The sequence below is a fragment of the Oncorhynchus mykiss genome, chromosome 11 (assembly GCF_057628025.1).
Source record: "Oncorhynchus mykiss isolate SJ-2025 chromosome 11, ASM5762802v1, whole genome shotgun sequence".
NCBI lineage: Eukaryota > Metazoa > Chordata > Actinopteri > Salmoniformes > Salmonidae > Oncorhynchus > Oncorhynchus mykiss.
Genome location: NC_143032.1, coordinates 64,020,716 through 64,042,500, shown reverse-complemented (window position 1 = coordinate 64,042,500; position 21,785 = coordinate 64,020,716). Strand labels below are relative to the sequence as shown.

The 21,785-nt window shown below is 47.2% G+C and overlaps 1 protein-coding gene across 1 annotated transcript in view; it reads left to right on the top strand.

The window, feature by feature from the left end:
- The window catches only part of LOC110536178 (single-stranded DNA-binding protein 2), a 125,991-nt gene that overhangs the window by 79,991 nt on the left and 24,215 nt on the right, over positions 1–21,785 (top strand). The window lies entirely within an intron of this gene.

Here is a 21,785-nt window from a genome sequence, read left to right as displayed (position 1 = left end):
TTGTGACTGCTGTATATATTCCACCTCAGGACCAAGAAAAACAACAAGCTGGCACTTAAAAAACTGTACGTGGCTGTAAACGAGCAGGAAACCATGCACCCGAGGTCTGCTTTCCTTGTTGCCGGTGATTTTAATTCCGCGTGCATTAAGACGTGATGCCCACCTTCCATCAACAGGTCTCCTTCGCCACTAGGGTCGATAAAGTCCTAGACTACCGTTACTCTACCCACAAGCATGCATTCAAGGCCCTCCTTCGTCATCCCTTCGGCAAATCATATCATGACTCTATACATCTACAAGCAGAAGCTCAAACAGGAAGAACCACTCCGTAGGGAAATGGTCCTCAGAATCTGAAGCTATCCTAATGCGGCTTAGGAACAAGGTGAAATCCTATTACACAGGCTCTGACGACCACTGCATGTAGCAGGTGCTACAGTCCATTACGGATTACAAAGGAAGACCCAGCTGTGCTCTGCCCAACGATGCCTCTCTACCAGACAAACTCAATGCATTTTATGCACACTTTTATAAAAACAACACAGAGCTGTGCATGAGGGCCCCTCGCCTACCCAGTTGGCTGGATTATCTTGCTCTCAGAGGCCGACGTGAGTAAGGTTTTTAATCAGGTCACCACTCACAAGGCCGCGGGGCCAGATGGTATACCAGGGTGCGTTCTCAGAGCATGCGCAGATCAGCTGACAGGCATATTCACGGTAATTTTTTACCTCTTGTCCCAGTCTGTAACCCCCACGTCTCAAGCTGACCACTATTATTCTTCTTCCATTACTCTAAGGATAACTGCCACAATGACTACTGCCCTGTAGCACTCACATCTGTAATTATACAGTGCTTTGAAAGGCTGGTTATGGCACACATCAATTCCATCATCCCAGACACCCTAGACCCATTCCAATTTGCATACCGCCTCAACAGATCCATAGACGACTCAATCTCAATTGCACTCCACACTGCCCGCACCTACCTAGATACCTATGTGAGAATGTGTTCAACACCATAGTCCCCTCCAACCTCGTCACCAGACTTGGGGCCCTGGGAGTGAACACCTCCCTCTGCAACTGGACGCTGGACTTCCTGACTGGTATAGCAACTGTACCGCCCTCGATCGCATGTCCCTACAGATGGTGGTGTGGACAGTCCAGTCCAGCATTGTATTTGGTACATTAAGTGCTAGACCTCAGCTGAATCTGGTAATGAATGGTGTGGCTGTTGGACAAGTTGAGGAGACTAAATTACTTGGCGTTACCTTAGATTGTAAACTGTCATGGTCAAAACATATAGATTCAATGGTTGCAAAGATGGGGAGAAGTCTAGCTGTAATAAAGAGATGCTCTAGGTTTTTGACACCACACTCCAAAAAGCAAGTTCTGCAAGCTCTAGTTTGGTCTAATCTTGATTATTGTCCAGTCGTGTGGTCCAGTGCTGCAAGGAAAGACCTAGTTAAGCTGCAGCTGGCCCAGAAGAGAGCAGCACGTTTTGCTCTTAATTGTAATCAGAGGGCTAATATTAATACTATGCATGCCAGTCTATCTTGGCTAAGAGCTGAAGAGAGACTGACTGCATCACTTCTTCGTTTTATAAGAAACAATGTGTTGAAAATCCCAAATTGTTTGCATAGTCAATTTACACAGAGCTCTGACACACACACTTATCCCACCAGACATTCCACAAGGGGTCTTTTCATAGTCCTCAAATCTAGATAAAATTCAAGAAAACATAAAGTATTATATAGAGCCCTTATTGCATGGAACTCCATTACACCTCATATTGCTCAAAGCATCAGCAAACCTGGTTTAAAAAAACAGATAAAGCAACACCTTGCTCCACAACACCTCTCCCCTATTTGACCTAGATAGTTTGTGTGTATGCATTGATATGTAGGCTACGTCTGCCTTTTTAAAAATGTATGTAGTTCTGTCCTTGAGCTGTTCTTGTCTAATGATGTTCTGTATTATGTCATTCTGTATTATGTTTTATGTTTTGTGTGGACCCCAGGAAGAGTAGCTGCTGCTTTTGAAACAGCTAATGGGGATCCTAATGAAGTACCAAAATACCTGCAGCTTATGCTTAAACCATTGTGATTAGAACACTCTTTTAGCAACACAATTCTCATCCAAACCAGAAAATGTAGCCTACATTAGTCATAGTGTTAACTGAGGAAAGAGTAACTTAGCACAAGCGGTCATATTTAGCTAACTCTCGGCTGACAGAAACCATAATATGAATTAGCTAATAGCAATTACTATTTACAATTCATCACATCATGGGTGAGCTCATCCGTGATCTAAATAATTGAGTAAAATTAATCTAAAAAAAAAAAAATTCTAAAGTAATCCAATGATGTGTAGTTTGTGTGCGCCGCCATGTTTGTTTTTTTCGCATCAACCAGAGATTATAAGATGAGTTGGGTCTGTTTGTAGTCTGCATGTTGAAGGGGGTGTGTCATCTACCATCATTCGCTTCCATCAATCATATCCAGAAGTTAACTCGAAACACAAGTGTCCCTCCACCTCATTTTGTTATAACATCTTTTGTCTGATAGATGTTTATGTGAAAACCAGAATGCATTGAATGATGTCAACAAACATGGCGCCACATATATTGTAGCTGGCAATTAGCTTAGCAGTAGCTCATCATAATCAGTACAACCTTCAAATAAATATTTTACACACATGTACAGTTGAAGTCGGAAGTTTACATACACCTTAGCCAAATACATTTAAACTCAGTTTTTCACAATTCCTGACATTTACCAAGTAAAAATTCCCTGTTTTAGGCCAGTTAGGATCATTACTTGATTTTAAGAATGAGAAATGTCAGAATAATAGTAGAGAGAATGATTTATTTCAGCTTGTATTTCTTTCATCACATTCCCAGTGGGTCAGAAGTTTACATACACTCAATTAGTATTTGGTAGCATTGCCTTTAAATTGTTTAACTTGGGTCAAACGTTTTGGGTAGCCTTCCACAAGCTTCCCACAATAAGTTGGGTGAATTTTGGCCCATTCCTCCTGACAGAGCTGCTGTAACTGAGTCAGGTTTGTAGGCCTCTTTGCTCGCACACACCTTTTCAGTTCTGCCCACAAATTTTCTATGGGATTGAGGTCAGGGCTTTGTGATGGCCACTCCAATACCTTGACTTTGTTGTCCTTAAGCCATTTTGCCACAACTTTGGAAATATGCTTGGGGTCATTGTCCATTTGGAAGACCTATTTGCGACCAAGCTTTAACTTCCTGACTAATGTCTTGAGATGTTGCTTCAATATATTCACATAATTTTCCTCCCTCATGATGCCATCTATGTTGTGAAGTGCACCAGTCCCACCTGCAGCAAAGCACCACAACATGATGCTGCCACCCCGTGGTTCACGGTTAGGATGGTGTTCTTCGGCTTGCAAGCTCACCCCTTTTCCTCCAAACATAATAATGGTCATTATGGCCAAACAGTTCTATTTTTGTTTCATCAGACCAGAGGACATTTCTCCAACAAGTACGATCTTTGTCCCCATGTGCAGTTGCAAACCGTAGTCTGGCTTTTTTATGGAGGTTTTGGAGCAGTGGCTTCTTCCTTGCTGAGTGGCCTTTCAGGTTATGTCGATATATGACTCGTTTTACTGTGGATATAGATACTTTTGTACCTGTTTCCTCCAGCATCTTCACAAGGTCATTTTCTGTTGTTCTGGGATTGATTTGCACTTTAAACTCTAAGGTACATTCCTCTCCAGGAGACAGAACGCGTCTCCTTCCTGAGCGGTATGACGGCTGCGTGGTCCCATGGTGTTTATACTTGCGTACTATTGTTTGTACAGATTAACGTGGTACCTTCAGACGTTTGGAAATTGCTCCCAAGGATGAACCTTGTCAATTAGCCTGTCAGAAGCTTATAAAGCCATGACGTCATTTTCTGGAATATTCTAAGCTGTTTAAAGGCACAGTCAACTTAGTGTATGTAAACTTCCGACATCAACTGTATGTGTCCATTACAATCCATGCATGATTTGTCAGCAGTACTGGAGAACGTGAAAGAAACAGTAAATACATTATTCTCCATACAACCCGTGTGCTACAGTAGAAATGACAACACAAGATTGAGAAACTATAATGATAATTTAATAAGACACTTAATTTGATAGTAACGCACATATGTTTAAAGCTATTATCAGTAAGGAAAACAACTATGAAGGCAATGCCAGCCAGATAAGGTGCCAGGAGGGAAAAAGTTTGTGCAACTTCTGTTCTGACTGGAGATGCGCAAATGTCTGCATACTTGACCTGTGAAAACACTGGGGAAGTGCTTCGGCTCTAGTCGAAAAGGGAAGTGTGTGCGGCTCAGTAATGCCTTTAACGTCAATTTTCCGCAACATTGAAATGGGCTACTTCTATGTGAATTAATGAGGAGACGGAACACACCTCAATTCAAACTGTTGTTCGAAAATTAGACTTGCTAGAAAATCATTTGACAAGTTGAAACACAGCCTGTAAATAATTAGCAGGCAGCGTGCCTTGGTTTGATGGCAGCGGGGGTTAACTGTCCTGTTGAGTAACAATCACATTTTGGAACAGTGAGTGCATTCTGACATCACATGCATAAAAACCTCACGCTGGGGTGACCGTTAAAGATATTTGGAACTCATGCATGAAAAGGTTATCATCTCATCTCTGGTCAGGCAGTGGCAGTCAGCCAGCCAGGCCATCTAATGTTATGTGCTTCCCATACTGTACTGTCTAGTTTTTCAAAGTAGATAAGGTATACTTTCACGAACTGTCCCTATCGTCATTGTGTTGTGTACATTTCTCTCTCCTGCGGTCAGTGTGTATCTAAGCTAACGTAGCAGGCTTAAAAGTGTATCCGTCCAGAGATCTGTATATAATGATGAGATGCTTATGTCTATGCCCTAACAATGGGAGTCGTTGTCCCAAAGACGGGAAGGCAGGTGACAAGCTTAGGCCCAAAATAAGCCCATAGAAACGTGTTGTGCTTATATTTGACAGATTTTGGCGAGAGTGAAACCTCTCACTTTGTCTCTTCCTCTCTGATCCGTCTCTGGCGCAATGGATTATGATCATTGTAGTTAATGACCACATTTCTGCATAGAAGTAGTTTGAATATTTGCTTAATGAAAACTACAACTCCCTTCACCCGTTCACAACGTTCCATAGTCCTTGACTTGATTTCTCAGATTTCTCTCATGAATGATTTGATTTGTCTCTACAGAAACAGAGTGTGGGCAAAAATAAAATGAACTAAAATCAAGGAATTGATCCAACGTCGGTCAATTAGTTGTTTAATAGCTGAAAAAACTCCAGAGTGGTGCAGCAGTCTAAGGCACTGTATTGCAGTGCTGAAGCACCACTACAGCCTTGGGTTCGATCCCAGGCTGTGTCACAGCCGGCCGTGACCGGGAGCCCCATAGGGCGGCGCACAATTGGCCCAGCATTGTCTGGGTTAGGGGAGGGTTTGGCCCAGCGTCGTCCGGGTTAGGGGAGGGTTTGGCTCAGCGTCGTCTGGGTTAGGGGAGGGTTTGGCCCAGCGTCGTCCGGGTTAGTGGAGGGTTTGGCCCAGCGTCGTCTGGGTTAGGGGAGGGTTTGGCCCAGCGTCGTCCGGGTTAGGGGAGGGTTTGGCTCAGCGTCGTCCGGGTTAGGGGAGGGTTTGGCTCAGCGTCGTCCGGGTTAGGGGAGTGTTTGGCCCAGCGTCGTCCGGGTTAGGGGAGGGTTTGGCCCAGCGTCGTCCGGGTTAGGGGAGGGTTTGGCCACAGGGATTTCCTTGGCTCATTGTGCTCTAGCGACTCCGGGTGCCTGCAAGCTGACTTCGGTCATCAGTTGAAAGTTGTTTCCTCTGACAAATTCGTGTGGCTGGCTTCCTGGTTAAGCGAGCAGTGTGTTAAGAAGCAGGGTGGCTTGGCGGGGCATTTTTCGGAGGGCACAAGACTTGACCTTCGCCTTTCCTGAGCCCGTTGGGGAGTTGCAGCGATGAGACAAGATCGTAACTACCAGTTGGTTAATCGCTCAGCACTACTAAATAGACCGTTCTATTTATTTATATTTTTGAACAGACTCTATATGCACAGTCTACACACACACACACACACACACACATACACACACACACACACACACACACACACACACACACACACACACACACACACACACACACACACACACACACACACACACACACACACACACACACACACACACACACACACACACACACACACACACACAGTGTTGACACTGTCCCTGGAGCTGAACCTGTATATAGCTTACTTACTTTCTCTTGTTATTCTTATTTCTATTTCTTGTGCTTTTCTTATTTCTATTTCTCGTGTTTTTGTTCCATTTGACTTTTTTTTATATTGGTGGAGGGGTAGATAAAAGAGAGGTTTTGGCTGGAGGATTCTGTCTGCCTGTGTGGACATGCACTCTGGATGTGATAAATATTTACTTCTGTGTGACTCTCCTGGGCTTTGAGACGGACAATTACATGAGATCTGAGAGGACATCACGTGTATAGGACGTCACACTGCTTGCTTAGCAAGTACCACTTCTTCATGATTTGGCACACATGACCGTCCTCCCTCAAGCATCTCTATAGGTCACGCCACTCAAAAGCTAGCTATTGAGCGGTGCAAACGTGAACACTTAAAACTGCAATATGTAACTTTTTGGGCGACCTGACCAAATTCACATAGAAATGTGTGTAATATGTCTGTCATTCTCATTGAAAGCAAGTCTAAGAAGCGGAAGATGTGCACTATTTCTATGCTTCCTGTTCTTAAATTTAGTTTTTGCGTCTTTTACTTTGGGTTTTGTACACCAGCTTCAAACAGCTGAAAATACAATATTTTGGGCTATGTAAAATATATTTCACAGCGGTTTAGATGGTACAATGATTATCTACACTTGTTTTGACACACAAACTGAGATTAGGCAAACTAGCCCTAGTAAGCTTCACGGTCGTTTCTTTGTTTCTTGTTTTGTTGGCGACATTTACATAAATAAAGGAAAATGTACGCTGACCATGCTGCACCTTGGTCCGGTCACGACGTCCGTGACAGAACTACCCACCACCAAAGGACCAAGCAGCGTGGCCAGGAGAGGCAGCCCCCAAAAACATTTGGGGGGGGGCACACGGGACAGTCGGCGGCCCCGAGGTTGGAACCAGAGCCAGTCGGGGAGAGGAAGGTGAACTTGGAGGGGAGTGAAGGGAGTGAAGCAGAGACAGTTAAGGAGTTGATGGGGAGATTGGAGGAGAGAGTTAGGAGAGAGCTGTTGTGTTGGTGCATGAGGCACGACATTCGCCCTACGGAGCGTGTCCTCAGTTTAATGTCACCTGAGTCAGCTCTCCATACTCGTCCTGAGGTGCGTGCTAGCCGTCTAGGGAGAGGGTTGGGGCCGCCCAACGCACCAGGCCTACTGTGCGCCTCCCCAGCCCTGCAAGTCTTGTGCCAGCTCTACGCTCCAGACCTCCAGTGCGCCTCCACAGCCCGGTGAGTCCTGCGCCAGCTCTGCGCACTGTGTCTCCGGTGCGCTGTGACAGCCCGGTTCGTCCTATGCCTGCGCTCCGCACATGCCGGGCTAAAGTGGGCATTCAGCCAAGAGGAGCGGAGCAAAGTCTAAGCACCAGATCTCCAGTGCTCCCCCACAGCCCGGTTTGACCTGTGCCTGCACTCTGGAGGTGCCGGGCTAAAGTGTGCATTCAGCCTGGAAGAGTGGTGCCAAGGATACGCCCCAGATCTCCAGTGCTCCCCCAAAGCCCGGTTCATCCTGTGCCTCCTCCAAGGACCAGGCCTACAGTAGGTCTCCCCAGCTTGGTGAGTCCTGTGCCTGCTCCACAGACCAGTCCAGGGCCTGCAGCGAGGGTCCCCAGTCCGGGGCCTGCAGCGAGGGTCCCCAGTCCGGGGCCTGCAGCAAGGGTCCCCAGTCCGGGGCCTGCAGCGAGGGTCCCCAGTCCGGGGCCTGCAGCGAGGGCCTCCAGTCCGGGGCCGGCAGCGAGGGTCCCCAGTCCTGGGCCGGCAGCGAGGGTCCCCAGTCCTGGGCCCGCAACGAGGGTCCCCAGTCCGGGGCTCGCAACGAGGGTCCCCGCACCAAAGGCGCCACAAGTGGGGGGAGCCAGAGGCGGAGGGGGTCTACGTCCCGCACCAGAGCCGCCGCCATAAGGAATGCCCACCCGGACCCTCCCCTTTAAAGTCAGGTTTTGCGGCCGGAGTCCGCACCTTTGGGGGTGCGGACATAGAGAGGCTTTTATTCTCTATTTTGGGTAGGCCAGGGTGTGACTAGGGTGGGCATTCTAGTTTCTTTATTTCTATGTTTTCTGTTTCTATCTTTTGGCCGGGTATGGTTCTCAATCAGGGACAGCTGTCTATTGTTGTCTCTGATTGGGAATCATACTTAGGCAGCCTTTTTTCCTTTGTATTTTGTGGGTAGTTGACTTTGTTAGTGGCACTATAGCCCTAGTAAGCTTCACGGTCGTTTCTTTGTTTCTTGTTTTGTTGGCGACATTTACATAAATAAAGGAAAATGTACGCTGACCATGCTGCACCTTGGTCCGGTCATTTCCGCGACGACGTCCGTGAGTAAGTTTCACACATCTCTATTTGCTATACATGCACGCACACACACACCTCGTGAAGGGGTTAGAGAAGGCTCCTCTCGTGGGGAGTAGATACACTATCTCACTCTCCGTAAGTAAAAGAAGTGTACAGTATTTTGGGTGGGGAACTGTGAATGTCAGGGTGCGATTATAAACCTTTCCGACCTGAAATTGATAAGTGAGTTGGGCAGCAAGCGTGCGCAGGTTCAGGAGTGAATAGTGGAGTGTGCTGAAATGTCTCCGGTTGCCATGGGAGACGGTGAATAATGCATGGTAAAAGCAGAGAAACTATTCTCATCTTTCAGACAAGTACAACCTTTTCCCTCCTGGCTTAGTCTTCAAGTTTGTTTTTCACCACTACTGGTTTCCATTCTCAGTACAGTTCTAAGAAACTGCACCAACGTGCATACGCACATGCACATTTACACACACACACCATTAGTGTACAGAGTAATTACCAAATCGTAACTTGATACTCTTATTTACACCAGGTTGTTTTCCTCTAAAGAAATCTATTCAGACCCACCAAACCCAGATGTGCATTAGTGTGTGTGTTTTTCATGCAGAGTAGCATCTTTTCTCCATTTCCTCCTCCCTCATTCAGGAAGGGGACTAATGGCATTTGAGAGGATGGAGGGAGTGAGAAAGAGAAGTGGGGGTCGAGGGCAGGGCGGGAGGGAGGGAGCTGTTAGTGAGTTCCTTCCTGTGCTGTGTCATTTGTATTTCCTGTGTTAATGTTGGCCTTGAGACCAGTAAGACTACACACAACACACACACACACATACCCTGTCCCACTCTTTCTCTCCCTGACTCCCTCTTTCCATCTCTCACTCTCTTCTCTCACCTCTGTCCACCCCCCCTTTCCTCCCTGTCTATCCGTCTCCACCCACCCACACCCCCTTTCCCTCCCTGTCTATCCGTCTCCACCCACCACCACCCCCTTTCCCTCCCTGTCTATCCGTCTCCACCCACCCCCCCCACCCCCTTTCCCTCCCTGTCTATCCGTCTCCACCCATTCCCCCACCCCCTTTCCCTCCCTGTCTATCTGTCTCCACCCACCACCACCCCCTTTCCCTCCCTGTCTATCCGTCTCCAACCCCCCCCCCCACCCCCTTTCCCTCCCTGTCTATCAGTCTCCACCCACCCCCCCACCCCCTTTCTCTCCCTGTCTATCCGTCTCCACCCACTCCCCATCCCCTTTCTCTCCCTGTCTATCCGTCTCCACCCATTCCCCCACCCCCTTTCCCTCCCTGTCTATCCGTCTCCACCCACCCCCCCACCCCCTTTCTCTCCCTGTCTATCCGTCTCCACCCACCCCCCCACCCCCTTTCCCTCCCTGTCTATCCGTCTCCACCCACCCCCTTTCCCTCCCTGTCTATCCGTCTCCACCCACCCCCCCCACCCCCTTTCCCTCCCTGTCTATCCGTCTCCACCCACTCCCCATCCCCTTTCTCTCCCTGTCTATCCGTCTCCACCCATTCCCCCACCCCCTTTCCCTCCCTGTCTATCCGTCTCCACCCACTCCCCACCCCCTTTCTCTCCCTGTCTATCCGTCTCCACCCACCCCCCCACCCCCTTTCTCTCCCTGTCTATCCGTCTCCACCCACCACCACCCCCTTTCTCTCCCTGTCTATCCGTCACCACCCACCCCCCCACCCCCTTTCTCACCCTGTCTATCCGTCTCCACCCCCCACCTTTCTCTCCCTCCCTGTCTGTCTCCACCCCCCACCTTTCCCTCCCTGTCTGTCTCCACCCCCCACCTTTCTCTCCCTGTGTATCTGTCTCCACCCCCACCTTTCCCTCCCTGTCTGTCTCCACCCCCACCTTTCCCTCCCTGTCTGTCTCCACCCCCACCTTTCCCTCCCTGTCTATCCGTCTCCACCCCCCACCTTTCCCTCCCTGTCTATCCGTCTCCACCCCCCACCTTTCCCTCCCTGTCTATCCGTCTCCACCCCCACCTTTCCCTCCCTCCCTGTCTATCTGTCTCCACCCCCACCTTTCCCTCCCTGTCTATCCGTCTCCACCCCCCACCTTTCCCTCCCTGTCTATCCGTCTCCACCCCCCACCTTTCCCTCCCTGTCTATCTGTCTCCACCCCCACCTTTCCCTCCCTGTCTATCTGTCTCCACCCCCACCTTTCTCTCCCTGTCTATCTGTCTCCACCCCCACCTTTCCCTCCCTGTCTATCTGTCTCCACCTCCACCTTTCTCTCCCTGTCTATTTGTCTCCACCCCCACCTTTCCCTCCCTGTCTATCCGTCTCCATCCCCCACCTTTCTCTCCCTGTCTATCTGTCTCCACCCCCACCTTTCCCTCCCTGTCTATCCGTCTCCACCCCCCACCTTTCCCTCCCTGTCTATTTGTCTCCACCCCCCACCTTTCCCTCCCAGGCATGTTTACCAGAACTTCTGTCTGGCTGCAGACTTCCTAACTAGCCTTCCTCTCTGGTGAAAAAACTGTAGAATGGAGATCACACAAGACTTGTTTGTCAGCTACAGTGTTGCATTCCATTTACACACTGTTTTTGTCGAAGCTTCCAATCATTCTATAGCCAGACAAACAGATGGCAGCAGAGTGAGTGAAAGTGATAGTGGGTGAGCGAGAGAGTGAGAGAAAAAGAGAGAGGCAGGATGACAGAGATTGAGACTGAGGGAGATAGCGTGAGACATTGTGAAGTGACAAAGGGAGAGAAGAAGAGATACAGGATGAGGCAAGTTAGAGTGAGACAGAGTGAGGTTGTATGGAAAGAAGAGTGAAACAGAGTGAGACGGTTGGGCTGTGTGAGCTGGTGTTGAGACCGACAGAGGGATCCAGACACTGAGGCTGAGAGACAGAGATGACAGTGTTTTGGGATTCCACTCACGTCTCTTCAGTCTCTTCTGTAATCAGCAGACATGAGTTCCTCCCTCCCAGTGGTGGAACACTCCTGAGAACACCACTCTCCCCTGACACACACACACACACACACACACACACGGAGACACACAAGCACAAGCAAAGAATGCAGGTACACAGAACAGTGCTACTAACTAGAGTTATGAATAAAAAAATATTGAAAGTAACAGCTTTAGATTAATAAGGAATGAGAAAGATAGATAGAGAGTAAGATGCAGTGCATTCGGAAAGTATTCAGACACCTTGACTCTTTCCACATTTTGTTACGTTATACTGTAGCTTGTTCTAAAATGATTTGATTGATTGAATTCATTTTTCCCTCATCAATCTACACACAATACCCCATGTTGACAAAGCAAAACAGATGTTGGATTTTTTTGCAAATGTATTAAAATGTATAAACTTGAAATGAAGCTCAGGTGCAGCTTGTTTCCATTGATCATTCTTGAGATGTTTCTACAACTTGATTGGAGTCCACCTGTGGTAAATTCAATTGATTGGACATGACCTGTCTATATTATGTGCCATTGTTGACAGTTCAAGCCATGAGGTTGAAGGAATTGTCTGTAGAGCTTTGAGACAAGATTGTGTTGAGGCACAGGTCTGGGGAAGGGTACCAAAACAGTTCTGCCGCATTGAAGGTCCCCAAGAACACAGTGGTTCCATCATTCTTAAATGGAAGAATATTGGAACCATCAAGACTCTTACTAGAGCTGACCGCCTGGCCAAACTGGGCAATCGGGGAGAAGGGTCTTGGTCAGGGAGGTGACCAAGAACCCGATGGCCACTCTGACAGAGTTCCAAAGTTCCTCTGTGGAGATGGGAGAACCTTCCAGAAGGACAACCATCTCTGCAGCACTCCATCAATCAGGATTTTATGGTAGAGTGGCCAGACGGAAGCCACTCCTCAGTAAAGGGCACATGACAGCGCGTTTGGAGTTTGCCAAAAGGCACCTAAAGGAAACAAGATTCTCTGGTCTGATGAAACCAACATTTAACTTTTTGGCCTGAATGCCAAGCTTCACGTCTGGAGGAAATCTGGCACCATCCCTACGGTGAAGCATGGTGGTGGCAGCATTATGCTGTGGGGATGTTTTTCAGCGGCAGGGACTGAGAGACTAGTCAGGATCGAGGGAAAGATGAACGGAGCAAAATGCAGAGCGATCCTTGAGGAAAACCTTCTCCAGAGCACTCGGGACCTCAGACTGGTGCTAAAGTTCACCTTAAAAGAGGACAACAACCCAAGCCACACAGCCAAGACAACGCGGGAGTGGCTTCAGGACAAGTCTCTGAATGTCCTTGAGGGCCCAGCCAGAGGCCAGACTTAAACCTGATCGAACATCTCTGGAGAGACCTAAAAATAGCTGTTCAGCGATGCTCCCCATCCAACATGACAGAGCTTGAGAGGATCTGCAGAGAAGAATGGTAGAAACTCCCCAAATACAGGCGTGCCAAGCTGTAACAGAGGATGGCGTAGTGTCACTCTATAACAATGTGGTTAGCATAGTGTAACCCTGTAACAGTGTGGTTAGCATAGTGTAACAGTGAGGTTAACATAGTGTAACCCTGTAACAATGTGGTTAACATAGTGTAACCCTGTAACAGTGAGGTTAGCATAGTGTAACAGTGTGGATGGTGTAGTGTAACTCTATAACAATGTGGTTAGCACAGTGTAACCCTGTAACAGTGTGGTTAGCGTAGTGTAACCCTGTAACAGTGTGGATGGCGTAGTGTAACAGTGTGGATGGCGTAGTGTAACAGTGTGGATGGCGTAGTGTAACAGTGTGGATGGCGTAGTGTAACAGTGTGGATGGCGTAGTGTAACAGTGTGGATGGCGTAGTGTAACAGTGTGGATGGCGTAGTGTAACTCTATAACAATGTGGTTAGCACAGTGTAACCCTGTAACAGTGTGGATGGCGTAGTGTAACTATAACAATGTGGTTAGCACAGTGTAACCCTGTAACAGTGTGGTTAGCGTAGTGTAACCCTGTAACAGTGTGTATGGCGTAGTGTAACTCTATAACAATGTGGTTGGCACAGTGTAACCCTGTAACAGTGTGGATGGCGTAGTGTAACTCTATAACAATGTGGTTAGCACAGTGTAACCCTGTAACAGTGTGGTTAGCGTAGTGTAACCCTGTAACAGTGTGTATGGTGTAGTGTAACTCTATAACAATGTGGTTGGCACAGTGTAACCCTGTAACAGTGTGGATGGCGTAGTGTAACTCTATAACAATGTGGTTAGCACAGTGTAACCCTGTAACAGTGTGGATGGCGTAGTGTAACTCTATAACAATGTGGTTGGCACAGTGTAACCCTGTAACAGTGTGGTTAGCGTAGTGTAACCCTGTAACAGTGTGGATGGCATAGTGTAACAGTGTGGATGGCGTAGTGTAACTCTATAACAATGTGGTTAGCACAGTGTAACCCTGTAACAGTGTGGTTAGCGTAGTGTAACCCTGTAACAGTGTGTATGGCGTAGTGTAACTCTATAACAATGTGGTTAGCACAGTGTAACTCTGTAACAGTGTGGATGGCGTAGTGTAACTCTATAACAATGTGGTTAGCACAGTGTAACCTTGTAACAGTGTGGATGGCGTAGTGTAACTCTATAACAATGTGGTTAGCACAGTGTAACCCTGTAACAGTGTGGATGGCGTAGTGTAACAGTGTGGATGGCGTAGTGTAACTATAACAATGTGGTTAGCACAGTGTAACCCTGTAGCAGTGTGGTTAGCGTAGTGTAACCCTGTAACATTGTGGATGGCGTAGTGTAACAGTGTGGATCGCGTAGTGTAACCCTGTAACAGTGTGGATGGCGTAGTGTAACCCAGTAACAGTGTGGTGAGAGTAGTCAGGATTGGGTAGGTTACTTTCTAAATGTATTTCTGTTACAGTAGCTAGTTACCTGTCAAATTGTAATCAGTAACGAAACTTTTGTATTAGCCAAACTCCGTTACTTTTGGATTACTTTTCCCTTAAGAGGCGTTAGAAGAAGCCAAAAATTATCCATCAAACACATTTGGTGTGTCATCATAGTGGTCTGACTTGCTCATGTGGAACAAACTTAAATTTGCACCTTTTTTCAATGCTGAATTGAATGTCATTGAGAAAACAGAAATGTGTCAATGTTTTTTTCTCTCGCAAACATCCTTTCTGAATTTAAAATTAATCATCTAGTTTTTCAAAAGTATTCGTAATCTGATTATAATATTTTTGCTCTTAACGGAACAGATTACAGTTTGTTTTTTTCTAATCAGATTGCATGTATTGATTACATGTACTCACTTACTCTCCAACCCTGAGCGTAGTGTAACAGTGTGGTTAGCATAGTGTAATCCTGTAACAGTGTGGTTAGCATAGTGTAACAGTGTGGTTAGCGTAGTGTAACAGTGTGGTTAGCGTAGTGTAACAGTGTGGTTAGTGTAACCCTGTAACAGTGTAGTTAGCGTAGTGTAATCCTGTAACAGCGCGGTTAGCGTAGTGTAATCCTGTAACAGCGTGGTTAGCGTAGTGTAATCCTGTAACAGCGTGGTTAGCGTAGTGTAATCCTGTAACAGGGTGGTTAGCGTAGTGTAATCCTGTAACAGGGTGGTTAGCGTAGTGTAAACCTGTAACAGTGTGGTTAGCGTAGTGTAATCCTGTAACAGTGTGGTTAGCGTAGTGTAATCCTGTAACAGGGTGTTTAGCGTAGTGTAATCCTGTAATAGGGTGGTTAGAGTAGTGTAACAGTGTGGTTAGCGTAGTGTAATAGTGTTGTTAGAGTAGTGTAACCCTGTAACAGTGTGGTTAGCATAATGTAATCCTGTAACAGTGTGGTTAGCATAGTGTAACAGTGTGGTTAGCGTAGTGTAATCCTGTAATAGTGTGGTTAGCATAGTGTAACAGTGTGGTTAGTGTAGTGTAACCCTGTAACAGTGTGGTTAGCGTAGTGTAACCCTGTAACAGTGTGGTCAGCGTAGTGTAACAGTGTGGTTACTGTAGTGTAAACCTGTAACAGTGTGGTTAGCGTAGTGTAACCCTGTAACAGTGTGGTTAGCGTAGTGTAACAGTGTTTTTTAGTGTAGTGTAACCATGTAACAGTGTGGTTAGCATAGTGTAACCCTGTAACAGTGTGGTTAACGCAGTGTAACAGTGTGGTTAGCATAGTGTTATCCTGTAACAGGGTGGTTAACATAGTGTAACAGTGTGGTTAGCATAGTGTTATCCTGTAACAGGGTGGTTAACGTAGTGTAACAGTGTGGTTAGTGTAGTGTAACCATGTAACAGTGTGGTTAGCATAGTGTAACCCTATAACAGTGTGGTTAACGTAGTGTAACAGTGTGGTTAGCATAGTGTTATCCTGTAACAGGGTGGTTAGCATAGTCTAAGTAGGAGAGGTCAGAGTGTTTCCCCTGCTTCAGCTTTCCTCAGTCCTCAGGCACACAACCACACACATACCTCAGATCTCAATGCTACTCTCAGCTCTTGTCAAAGTGTAAACAAGGTTCTGTGTGAACTGTAGACTGAAGACTCTTAATCAGTGTGTGCGGTTTCAATGTTTGAACAGGTTAGGTGCTAGAACACCAGGCCTTAACTTGTACACACTACCAAACAATGCTGTCCAACAGTACAACAGTATTAATCTCACTCTTGGAGTGAGCCTGTGCACAAATGGTTGTGTTTAATCTGTAAACCATAGTAACATAAACCTACTGTTGAGCCCCCTCCAGCACACACAGTCCAACTTGGCTAAGACGTACCAACTGTGTTTCTAACAAGAAAGCTTAGAAGGTGTGCTTGTAGTCGATGTGAAATGTAGTTTCATTCAAAAATAAAAAACTATTGTGGTAGTTGTCCTGTGATGACATGTAGGGCTGGGAGGCTGTTGTGTTGAGGCTGTCTGTGTTGTGTGTTGCAGCAGCTGTAGGGCTGGAAGGCTGTTGTGTTGAGGCTGTCTGTGTTGTGTGTTGCAGCAGCTGTAGGGCTGGAAGGCTGTTGTGTTGAGGCTGTCTGTGTTGTGTGTTGCAGCAGCTGTAGGGCTGGAAGGCTGTTGTGTTGAGGCTGTCTGTGTTGTGTGTTGCAGCAGCTGTAGGGCTGGAAGGCTGTTGTGTTGAGGCTGTCTGTGTTGTGTGTTGCAGCAGCTGTAGGGCTGGAAGGCTGTTGTGTTGAGGCTGTCTGTGTTGTGTGTTGCAGCGGCCGTAGGGCTGGAAGGCTGTTGTTGTCGTTTTCTCCCAGTGAAGAAGGCTGATGTGCAGTGGGGGCAGGGAATATCTTGATGTTTTTCTTGTTGGTTTATTTGGAAAAGGCTGCTTAGTCAGCAGGTCAGGTAGATATCCCCCCCCCCCCCCCTATCTCTGAGAAGGCAGACTCAGCAGACCTCCAGGCTGCCAGTGAGTGGAAAGCATGCTGGGTAATCCGGAGTGAGAGGAGAAATTAAGGCAGGGGAAAAGAACACTACCATTCCCAGAGAGAGTGCAGTACTGTGAACACACACACAAACACATATGCCACACACCTGTCCTGAACAATGTTCTCCACCACTGAGCCTTCCATCCATACCTTCATTTGTTTAAGCCAAATACACACACTCTGTTTACATAGAGAAGTGCAATTTCAACACAAGAACTGTATGTGTCCTGTCCCAACACAGTGGGGTGGGAGTAGTTTGCCATTATCTTGGCTCTGATTAGTAACTGTGTTGCAGTCTGACCTAAAAAATCAGCCAGCGGAAACTTCAGAGTTTGGGTCTGTCTCACAGTCTATGCCGAAGGAGGGAGAGGTAGAGGGTGAAGAGAGAGGATGAAGGAGGAGGGGGAGAGAGGACGACAGAGAGTTGACAGGAAAGTGTGGAGGGGTGGAGAGAGAGGCAGAGAAGAGGTAGAGAGGGAGTGAGAAGATATGCAGACAAACTGCATTTACTGAAGTGTTTATTGTTTTGCGGACCACGTTTGATACAAAGCTGCTGATACTGATACTTTTTATATATGACTATTAACAGTTGATAGTATACATTAGAAGAATCCTATATGTTGTCTGTACAGAGAAACCATAACTAACAGGTGGAGGTTGTAGTTGTGGTATTGTAATGTTTGGGAGACTGTGTGTGTGTGGGAAGGGTGTAGACTGTCTTCCCTATCACTCACCAATGTGTCAGACCACTCACCACCTCTTTGCGGGCCGCCAGCATCTCGCCTCCATTCCCTACCTCTGAACCTTGACCCTTAATTACGCTCCTGTCCGTGTCCATCTCCCTGCCTCCCTGCCCATAGCCGTTGCCTGGTGGTGTATTGGGGAGTTTGTACTATAGCACAGGAAGCAGTCCAAGGCAGTGGTGAAACGTGCCCGCGCCACCCGTCTGAGAGAGAACAATATAAAGAGTAAAAATAACCTGGGCGGCTGGCCTGCCACGATGCCACAGTGCCAGGTCAGGAACACACACAGGAAAGAGCCCACAGAGACAGAGGATGGAGGGGAGACTCGTTTGATCACGACATGATAACAAACTGGGCTACTGTTATGATCTGCTCCTGTATAATAGGGAGTCATGAGCTGGATTATAGGGAGTCATGAGCTGGATTATAGGTAGTCATGAGCTGGATTATAGGTAGTCATGGGCTGGATTATAGGGAGTCATGAGCTGGATTATATGGAGTCATGAGCTGGATTATAGGGAGTCATGTCCTGGATTATAGGTAGTCATGGGCTGGATTATAGGTAGTCATGTCCTGGATTATAGGTAGTCATGTCCTGGAATATAGGTAGTCTTCGGCTAGATTATAGGTAGTCATGGGCCGGATTATACATTGTCATGGGCTGGATTATAGGTAGTCATGGGCTGGATTATAGGTAGTCATGGGCTGGATTATAGGTAGTCACGGGCTGGATTATAGATAGTCATAGGCTGGATTATAGGTAGTCATGTCCTGGATTATAGGTAGTCACGGGCTGGATTATAGGTAGTCATGTCCTGGAATATAGGTAGTCATGGGCTGGATTATAGGTAGTCATGTCCTGAATTCTAGGTAGACATTTCCTGAATTATAGGTAGTCATGTCCTGGATTGTAAATCAAATCAAATCAAATTTGGTTAGCAGATGTTAATGCGAGTGTAGCGAAATGCTTGTGCTTCTAGTTCCGACAATGCAGTAATAACCAACGAGTAATCTAACTAACAATTCCAAAACAACTACCTTATACACACAAGTGTAAAGGGATAAAGAATATGTACATAAAGATATATGAATGAGTGATGGTACAGAACGGCATAGGCAAGATGCAGTAGATGGTATCGAGTACAGTATATACGTAGACATATGAGATGAATAATGTAGGGTATGTAAATATTATATTAAGTAGCATTGTTTAAAGTGGCTAGTGATATATTTTACATCAATTCCAATTATTAAAGTGGCTGGAGTTGAGTCAGTGTGTTGGCAGCAGCCACTCAATGTTAGTGGTGGCTGTTTAACAGTCTGATGGCCTTGAGATAGAAGCTGTTTTTCAGTCTCTCGGTCCCAGCTTTGATGCACCTGTACTGACCTCGCCTTCTGGATGATAGCGGGGTGAACAGGCAGTGGCTCGGTGGTTGTTGTCCTTGATGATCTTTATGGCCTTCCTGTGACATCGGGTGGTGTAGGTGTCCTGGAGGGCAGGTAGTTTGCCCCCGGTGATGCGTTGTGCAGACCTCACTACCCTCTGGAGAGTCTTACGGTTGTGGGCGGAGCAGTTGCCGTACCAGGCGGTGATACAGCCCGACAGGATGCTCTCGATTGTGCATCTGTAGAAGTTTGTGAGTGCTTTTGGTGACAAGCCGAATTTCTTCAGCCTCCTGAGGTTGAAGAGGCGCTGCTGCGCCTTCTTCACGATGCTGTGTGGGTGGACCAATTCAGTTTGTCTGTGATGTGTACGCCGAGGAACTTAAAACTTGCTACCCTCTCCACTACTGTTCCATCGATGTGGATAGGGGGGTGTTCCCTCTGCTGTTTCCTGAATCATCTCCTTAGTTTTGTTGACGTTGAGTGTGAGGTTATTTTCCTGACACCACACTCCGAGGGCCCTCACCTCCTCCCTGTAGGCCGTCTCGTCGTTGTTGGTAATCAAGCCTACCACTGTTGTGTCGTCCGCAAACTTGATGATTGAGTTGGAGGCGTGCGTGGCCACGCAGTCGTGGGTGAACAGGGAGTACAGGAGAGGGCTCAGAACGCACCCTTGTGGGGCCCCAGTGTTGAGGATCAGTGGGGTGGAGATGTTGTTACCTCCCCTCACCACCTGGGGGCGGCCCTTCAGGAAGTCCAGTACCCAGTTGCACAGGGCGGGGTCGAGACCCAGGGTCTCGAGCTTGATGACGAGTTTGGAGGGTACTATGGTGTTAAATGCTGAGCTATAGTCGATGAACAGCATTCTCACATAGGTATTCCTCTTGTCCAGATGGGTTAGGGCAGTGTGCAGTGTGGTTGAGATTGCATTGTCTGTGGACCTATTTGGGCGGTAAGCAAATTGGAGTGGGTCTAGGGTGTCAGGTAGGGTGGAGGTGATATGGTCCTTGACTAGTCTCTCAAAGCACTTCATGTTGACGAAAGTGAGTGCTACGGGGCGGTAGTCGTTTAGCTCAGTTACCTTAGCTTTCTTGGGAACCGGAACAATGGTGGCCCTCTTGAAGCATGTGGGAACAGCAGAATGGGATAGGGATTGATTGAATATGTCCGTAAAAACACCAGCCAGCTGGTCTGCACATGCTCTGAGGGCGCGGCTGGGGATGCCGTCTGGCCCTGCAGCCTTGCGAGGGTTAACACGTTTAAATGTTTTACTCACCTCGGCTGCAGTGAAGGAGAGTCTGTATGTTTTGGTTGCGGGCCGTGTCAGTGGCACTGTATTGTCCTCAAAGCGGGCAAAAAAGTTATTTAGTCTGCCTGGTTTTCTTTTTGTAATCCGTGATTGACTGTAGACCCTGCCACATACCTCTTGTTTCTGAGCCGATGAATTGCGATTCTACTTTGTCTCTATATTGACACTTAGCTTGTTTGATTGCCTTGCGGAGGGAATAGCTACACTGTTTGTATTCGGTCATGTTTCCGGTCACCTTGCCCTGATTAAAAGCAGTGGTTCGCGCTTTCAGTTTCACGCGAATGCTGCCATCAATCCACGGTTTCTGGTTTGGGAATGTTTTAATCGTTGCTATGGGAACAACATCTTCAACGCACGTTCTAATGAACTCGCTCACAGAATCAGCGTATTCGTCAATGTTGTTGTTTGACGCAATACGAAACATATCCCAGTCCACGTGATGGAAGCAGTCTTGGAGTGTGGAATCAGATTGGTCGGACCAGCGTTGAACAGACCTCAGCACGGGAGCTTCTTGTTTTAGTTTCTGTCTGTAGGCAGGGAGCAACAAAATGGAGTCGTGGTCAGCTTTTCCGAAAGGAGAGCGGGGTAGGGCCTTCTATGCGTCGCGGAAGTTAGAATAGCAATGATCCAAGGTTTTGCCAGCCCTGGTTGCACAATCGATATGCTGATACAATTTAGGGAGTCTTGTTTTCAGATTAGCCTTGTTAAAATCCCCAGCTACAATGAATGCAGCCTCAGGATATGTGGATTCCAGTTTGCAAAGAGTCAAAATAAAGTTCGTTCAGAGCCATCGATGTGTCTGCTTGGGGGGGAATATATACGGCTGTGATTATAATCGAAGAGAATTCCCTTGGTAGATAATGCGGTCGACATTTGATTGTGAGGATTTCTAAATCAGGTGAACAGAAGGACTTGAGTTCCTGTATGTTGTTGTGACCACACCACGTCTCGTTAACCATAAAGCATACGCCCCCGCCCCTCTTCTTACTAGAAATATGTTTGTTTCTGTCGGCGCGATGCGTGGAGAAACCAGCTGGCTGCACCGACTCCGATAGCGTCTCTCCAGTGAGCCATGTTTCCGTGAAGCAAAGAACGTTACAGTCTCTGATGTCCCTCTGGAATGCTACCCTTGCTCGGATTTCATCAACCTTGTTGTCAAGAGACTGGACATTGGCGAGAAGAATGCTAGGGAGTGGTGCGCGATGTGCCCGTCTCCGGAGTCTGACCAGAAGACCGCTTTGTTTCCCTCTTTTACGAAGTCGTTTTTTTGGGTCGCCGGCTGGGATCCATTCCGTTGTCCTGGGTGAAAGGCAGAACACAGGATCCGCTTCGCGAAAGTCATATTCTTGGTCGTACTGATGGTGAGTTGACGCTGCTCTTATATTCAGTAGCTCTTCTCGACTGTATGTAATGAAACCTAAGATGACCTGGGGTACCAATGTAAGAAATAA